Raw genomic sequence first — 8,265 nt, 5'->3', positions numbered from 1 at the left:
CGCAGTGGCTCCCAATGTTTTTTTTCAACGCCACATGGCTGAATATCAGACCTTTCGCGCCGTTGATCACGTGCCTTAAGATGCATTTAGCTCTTCCACGTTGCTACAACTTCATCATCCCAGAGGTAATCTTTACTCAACGGATTCCACCAGTACTCCTTGTGCTGCTTGATACATAAAGCTTTGAACGCGAGCACCACATTATTCCTCCCTCGCGAAGATCATTTTTCAAGAGCTGACTTGCTCTTCACAGCAATATCTCGAGATAACAGGTTTAATGAACCTGAAATATATAATAAGCCACCTATAATTATTTCAATACTAACTATAGTCAATTCATATTGTATACGAGCCCTTGCGCTTGGCAAAGCCAGGATTCCTTGAGAAGTTTCAAAAGAAGAAAAACACGGAAAATTTTGGGTTATAAATTTATTTTATTAGCTAGATACATACTGTCTCTTCTGTAGCAGTCGGTTTGTCTATAGAAGTCCTTCGTATGGGCTACTAAATTCCAGCGCTTGCCTTTCGCGGTCCGGCGTCGAGTGTGATTCAGGCCATCCAGATTTCCGGGTACAACATGTATACATCCGCGTTACATCTGAAATGTGTTTGATGAACTTTCAAAGACAGTGCCGCCACCGACTTAATGATGACGAATTACAGCTTGCCACGGTTTTCGTAACTAATTCGCGCATAGTACTGAACGCTTAAGTGTGGCGCCTATACAACACTGCCAAGCACGCGAGGTGATGGCGCAGATTCGCCGACAAAAGAAGAAGAAAAAGGCGTGCATTTCGTTATTAAGACGTAACTCATCCCTTTCTTTCCGTCAGCGTCTAATTTGGGCGAAGCATCAGCGCGTGACGCCTCCACGGGACCGCACTTATGCTCGAGGGTCACGACTGTGAAATTCGACCCGGCCACAATCGACACGCGTGCTGCGGCCAGGCAAACCGTTGCTAGTCAACCGCTGCTGAAGAATGGATCCTTCTCGGTCGGCCTTCCGAGTAATAGAAACCCTCCTGGCAGGTGCCAAAGAGCCTCGGGGTTAAGGCGCCGCCTCCTCGCCTCAACAGCCCCCATCGACGCAGTTATCTAATCAGTCATACAAGCTGCAGCCGGTCGCGAAGGCCTCTAATTAAATGACAGAGTGGTCCGGCCAATGAAGCTGTACGCGAGGAAACTGCCAAAGAAAGGCGGGGCGCCGCGCATAGCGGTTATATTGACGCATCGGTGTCCCGACAGCGCACCGCGCAACAGCCACGGCAAAAGGCCTGCATGCCGCCGAGTGCCACTCGTTCAGCACACTCATCCATCAACGATCCTGCCTATTGACCGTGGTCGAGTGCGGCACCCGCAACAAGGTGTATCCTGTTTAACGGCGTCAAAGGAGCTTGATAGATGATTACTCGGAGAAAACATTCTACATCGCATCGATCGTGGCCGGCGTTGTCCGCGGCCCCGTCGGAGCGCGCGCGCCAGCTGCCGCTGCAGCGGCACCGGTGCGCGCACCGTAATCAGGCTGGCCCCTACGGCGTCGCCGCCTGCATTCGGCCTAATCAAGAAGGCCGCCTAAACGCCAGCCGCCCGACCGGCCTTGGCGGACGGCGCTGCGGCGACTCTATATGCGCGACGGATTGAGAAGGATGAGCGAAACATTATTATCACGATAGCTGCGAACAAACCCGTCGGCGGACCTCGCGTCCCACTTTGCCCCGTCTTCCCCATGGTATACGACAATCTCCGGCCAAGCCTTGCCCCGGGTGCCCTGCAGCGGCTGCAAATTGCAATAACAGCGCCGAAAAAGACTGCACCGCGGCCTTTTCTTCCACAGTGTAAATTTGCCAAGCTCACACACTGCCGTTTACGCCTTGCGAAACAAAGCGCGTCCGGCAAGATTTGGATCGCGCAGGTGATTACTTCGAGCTTAAAAGCGAGGCGTTTTGGACAGCATTCACCCCATGAGGAAAAAGCTGACAAGCAGACAAGGAGAACAAAACAAAAAGAGAGAGCTGTAAATGCTTGTGGTAGTCTGGAAATCTGCCGAATGTGACCAAGCTCTTTATATGTGATTTTCATAGATTACGAAGATGCATTTGATTTAGGGGTGTGCGAATATTCGAAAATTTCGAATAACGAATCGAATAGCATTCTATTCGATTCGGTACTCGAATCGAATAGTACATACTCGAAATACCGAATATTTTTCGAATAGTTTTCGAATAATTAGCGCCGACGGGAGAAACCCAAAACAATGAAACTTTGGAATAGTTAAAGGCCATTTTTCTTCTTTTAATCACTAAATTACCAGTATGCATGCAGCCCAAGCTTTTACGAAACTACCGACGCTATATTGATTACCGGATGAAGGCGTTTTTTTCATGAAAGCTCCATACTCGCTCAGTTTTTACTATGCTGCCTCTGCATCGCATTAATCAGTTCCTGACTTCATCTTGTAATAACTGAAGGTGCACCTGCATTCAGCTTCATGAATAGCAATAGATGCAAGGGTTGTGTTTGCGTAAATTGTTCTTGCAGATACAGCTTTCAACACCGATGTCTACATGCCTTCAGTGCCGAGGACCATGTTGCGATGGCAGGTTTATGTGTTTCATTACCGCCTTAGCGATATGCATAGTCTTCGGTTCAAAATTGTTTAGATTTTATGTCTCAGTTTTATTTAAAAGCAGGCGACAAAGTATCTGCAGTCGCTGTTGTATGTCAACCTGCAGGTACAAAATATATCGACGGCCCTGGTCGTTGCTGTATACGAGCTTACCTCAGATTTCATAGCTGTGGTATTTTGAGTCAGTTAAAAGTAAGCGCAACGCTCTTTGGTGAAAGTTCGTGAATATTTGGTTCAAACAAAGAAAAAAAAAACGCTGCGGAGTTCTAGGACCGTTTTGAGAATGGTTGTCTTACTATTCGAAAACTATTCGAAAAGTATTCGATTAGTATTCGTATTCGATTCGGTGTCCTCACTATTCGATTCGTATTCGATTCGGTTCCAAAATTCACTATTCGCACACCCCTAAAATTTTGATTCTGTGGAGATATTCGCAATGCCCATAGACTGTCGCGCCACCGAGCGGAATTCAGGAGCGTCCTCTCGAGGAGGGTTAGCAGACGACAAAATGGCAGCACTATGCAGTCACTCCCTCGTTCGGCTGTGCTAGCCTCAGTGTTAACGCGTTGGCAAGAAAGGAACACTACGACTTTGCATGTTCCCTGCATCAGTGAACAAACCGGGCCCTCCGTGACACGAGAAATCTGATTCGTTCTTGCGAGACGCGAAGTTTTCGTGAAAATACGTGGCAACTCGCGCTTTCAATGCTAGCCCACAGTGTACACATACTATCAGCTTCGCGAGGCTTTCTGTAGCCACGTAGGTAAGTTAAGTGTTATCGTCTGACATATTCAGTTGAAGCTCATCCTGTTTTACTTGCATATATAATTGGTCAGTGTTTCTTGTAGTGCATGAGTCCCATAACACTATAACACTGTACGCGGGAGGGAGGTCGCGCGGGCTCGCGATGTGCTCATGTATAACGGTATAAACTGAACGATGTCAAGTTGGCGATACATTAAAATAGGGCCTCTATCCTTTGTCAGCAAAGCGCTGTTACGAATCGTGCGAGCGACGTTTCAATCATTCGAGGACGCGTCTGCTCGACGCCTTTCGTGGAGCGAACGCTTTCCATCCACGCCGTCCTTCGCCAGTGTGTTGGGTTTCATAGCCACCGCTGCGCCGCTTGTTTTTGTACGTTTGTTGATAGGTGGCAGCACACTGCAAGCGATTTGCTTGTTGACCGGTCTGAGAGCAAAACCGCAAAACGTTCTCCGCGCCCAGACGTCTCTCTAATTGTAAACGTGGTGACGCGGAGTGGTCGAAGTCGTTCGGCGGAGGAAATTCTTCAGATCGCTTTCAGCAGTGATGTTGAAAGAAACCATCTTGACGATGAAGATTTTTCACTGGTCGTAGAAGACTGTGAAAGCACCGAGAGTGACAGCGACAATGAACCACCAGCTGCTAACTCACGAGGAGCGAGTTGCACTTCACGTCCCCTCGTGCGTTAATGTTCTTTCACGCTCGTAAGTCAATTTGATTGTATTTAATGTACAATATCCTTGAGCGAGATCGAAATAAAAGCATAGTTCCTCTTGTGCATTGCATGTATCACAATTATTGTGGATATTATGGAGCGCCGCATGCCGCCAACACGCTCGAGCTCCACCAGCGAAGCGAAATGGTTAGAGCGATGGAACGTGCAGTCACGGCCACAATCCACGCCTCTCGGCGAACTTCTTCGACGTTGCGAAAAGTATACGTGTGCATTCTTTTCGATATTCATGTTTCGATCGCGCTGATCGAACCTGCAACATGCGAGTGAAGTACACACGGCTAGTCTCAGCATGGCTGTGACACAAGCGCTACTGAATGACATGTTAAATGCTTGTGTTCCGTTGAACTCGTAACTCCGCGTTTCCGACTGCGCAAGTAATGACTATACGGGGTATTATCACAGAACATTTTTTTATGTTTGCAAGCCATCATCACGCGCAGCAGCGATGGCGCTACTCGCTGGCGGCCTACTACTGCGGCATATCCGTCAGGCAGGCTCGGTACGTACTACCTCGGAGTGCCGTTCAGCTCATACGTCAATTTTAGTTCATACAGGTATATGTATAGCACGCATAGGATTTCGCAAAGCATCGTTATGCACGGTAACGGAGCTGAAATATAACCTTTCACTTCGCAGCAAATAATTAGGTGGCGAGTACTTAGCACTTTCCATGGTTTGGGAAAGTACTTTAGTCTCATATCCATTTCAGCGCAGCTCAAGACTTCATCCGGTGAAAGTGGCACGGTCCGTACGTCCGCACGCCCTATCTGTTCCTATGCTAACAAACGGGTTGACCCTCCTCCTGGCGCCATCTTGAAAAGCACGGCGCGCCACCTATAGTTCGTGGGCATTGCGAATAGCACTCATGGAGGCGCTACGTTGTTAAGAAGTACAGAAAGCATGTACTCGTACCTACGCGGAATTCTTGGCAAATATCTATGAAGATTGTGCTGCTACCTTGATTCTCCCGTAGCAGAAAAAATAACGATAAAGAAAATGTGTCAGGCAAGGATACAGACTAGACAGACAGTTCTACTACTCACAGGAGATCGAGAGTGAAATGACTGGAACACTTTGCTTATTAACAATGGCCACTTTATGCCACGTTATTCACTCCATACTACAAAGAAGTACACAAACAATTAGACTAAAGGACTGTGAGTGGGGAGCTACAATGCATATGTCAGCAGCCTGCGGTTTGCAGACGATATCGTGTTCAGCAACGCTGAAGATGACTCGTAACAAATATTTGAGGACATTAACCAGCAGAATGCGAGAGCATGGTTGAAGAATAACGCGCAGAAGAGGAAGTGCACATGGTGCTCAAAAGCCTCAAGAAAAAAAGAAGAGAAACGAGGATTCGTGATTACCTGTCAGCCTCAGGAATCTGCGCAAATGTGCGTTCATCTAGGCCAACTACTCGCAGGGGACCCTGTTTATGAAAAAAAAAAAAATGTTACAGAAGGATAAAAAAAGTTGGAACGAGCTTACAGCAGGAATTACGAAGTGATGACAGACAGCTTACCGCTATCATTCAAAAGAAAACTTTGCAGTCGTTGCATTCTTGCGGTACTAGAATATGGGGCAGAAACTTGCGGAATAGTTAAGTGCCGTGGAATGCGCGATGGAACGAAAATTGCTCGGCGTAGCCTTAAGAGATGGGAAGACATGCCGCGGTAAACTAGAGGAAACGAGAGTAGCCGATATCCGAGTTGACTTTAAAAAAGAGGATGGGCAGGTAATGTAATTTGTAGGGCTGATGACCGATGGTCCCTTAGAGTAACAGAATGAGTGCTATTATATAGGATGGCGTGATGAAGTTAAGGAATTCGCAGGCTAAAGAGGGGGTCAGCTTGCACAAAAAAGAAATAATAAAGAAACAGGGGAAACTTAAGATGACTGCGAGAGGCCTTCCTGCCGCAGGGAACCAAAATAGGATGACGGTGATGATGACTGATGCAGTTATGATCATTATTATGCTTTCAATGATAGCTGTGGTGATTGCGCCAAAAAGCGAGGAAAGACGTAATCCAGTCATGAGTGCGAGGGAGACTAAATAATTCTATAGATGAAAATATTAGTAGAAGCATGGCTAGTTTCATGCCGAGTGCTGCTCATATGGCCAGACAAAACGCTCAGCAAGCATTCTGCAGCCGAATAGGAAATATGTGTTATAGAGCAAGAAAATTTCAGTCATAAGTACTAGCCCTATGCAGTCACTTAAATATCAAGCACAACGAATAGCATATGGCAACAGGAGCTCTTTCAGCTGCCGGTGAAGCCCCGAGGTGAGGTAATCGAAAGCAAAGTTAAAAACGGCGATGCATGGAGAAGGGACGATAGCATCGATGGGTTATTGGAACGCGTGCCGACGTCGATGGTTACCATGAAGGGCCCGTCCAATCGGGTGATGCCGATAGGTAGGTAGATGTCTGGGATTTTGTCTATGTGAAATATGGTAGTCTATGAGGGCCACATCTGGATACCGGGTAAAACAGTAAACCTAAGCCATAACTATATGGTCGTGAAACCAGGCGATAAAAGTGGGGCTTAAGATATACATGCAAATATCGCCAAATCGGCCAGCTGGTAGTGCAAAATGCAAAGGCAGCTTCAGCGGTACCCCTAAATTGGTTGTGAAATCAAATAGTCCTAACACCTTTTTAAGCAAATACCGGCGTGCACTTTTTTTTCGTAGTAAGATTCTCGTCAAGCATATACATGTAGGCTACTGATTACTAATAGTTTACTTGATGTGCCGTTTGCAAAGTGAAAAAAGTCCCTGAGGAGGGCTTCTCCCCTAAAGACTCCTTAGTGAGGAGAAGCCTGTTGTGACGAACGCTTTTCAGGAGGCCACGCACGAATTGAATCACGCATGGGCAGCCGCTAAGAGGTTATTTTGCTAATGAATAGCGGCACCTCCAAGGCAACGAAATCTCCCTTGGTCGTCACAAACTTCGGTAGGTGGATGGCAAAGTATAACCCGGGTTGATGGGGATCTAAAGAAAAATTACGAGAACGACCATCATCGTCACCATTTCTAAGTGCGTGTTTTGCTGACGTGCTGCCCGCGAGGAAAGCTGACCATATCAGCAGGCACATTGTCAAGCTCTGCTTCCAACATGGTCGTCATGGGGGACGCCTTAATCTTATTTTGTTGACTTGCGTACAGTTGTGTTAAAGACAGCACCTTTGCCGCTGAGCAACGAAAGCGGAAAGCATGTGTATAAATTATTGCTGTCACGCGATGACAAATGCAACAGTAGCGATCACTTCTGCGCCACACCAAGTGATATAACGAACCTGGCTGATTGGCAGACATCATTGAATAGTAAAGAATAAAATTGAAGTTTCCCGAGATACCACAAGTGTGAGCAATATATTTCTACAGATGGACAGCCTTGTTAACCTGCAGTAAACTGTGGAAGTATGAGGAAACGTCTCAGCGCTAGATGTGAAGCGAGATGTTGAGCGCTCAATTACAAGCTTCTGTGCACTGGTTATGAAAGTAGTTCAGCAAGCTTTGTCATGTCGCTGGGATCCCTCACAAACGCCAGGGACAAGGTTTTGCATACAATAATCAGCGTGAATATTTTGCTATAGCACCTAATAAGCAACATCAGAAAAATATATTCCTTTAAATATCCAAAGAACGGTGCTCGATACTGCTCGATGACTGGTTATGCAAAACATTTCGTTAAGCTAGGTATCTTCTTCAAGTCGGCTCAGCACTTGCGTCACGAAGTATATTCATTCATCACTACGTCTTTAGAGCACTGGCTCTTAACATGCCAGATAATTAATCTATTCTAGCACACAATGCACACGAAGCCATGATGTCATGGTTAAACAGCTAACGTGCACATTTCGGTTGAGATATAGGATGCTGCAACGCAGGTTCTGTTTACAGCGCATGGCCGCCACAACTGCGTACAGCGAGCGGTTAAATAAGGAACCGAAACAGAAGACCATGACAAACCTCGACAACACTTTTCGCGTTTCCGGGTGCTACTGTCCTCGCCAGCAGAAGGGAGGACTCAGCCGGAAGGCACGCCACTAAAATGAAAGAAAACCAAAAAAATAGTCCAGAGGAAGGCTCGTCGTCTGCGGAGCACATTTTCTCGGGTGTGCATTTATATCT

The sequence above is a fragment of the Rhipicephalus sanguineus genome, chromosome 1 (genome assembly GCF_013339695.2).
Source record: "Rhipicephalus sanguineus isolate Rsan-2018 chromosome 1, BIME_Rsan_1.4, whole genome shotgun sequence".
NCBI classification, from domain to species: domain Eukaryota; kingdom Metazoa; phylum Arthropoda; class Arachnida; order Ixodida; family Ixodidae; genus Rhipicephalus; species Rhipicephalus sanguineus.
The sequence above is the reverse complement of the archived record's forward strand: the minus strand, read 5'-3'. Positions refer to the sequence as shown.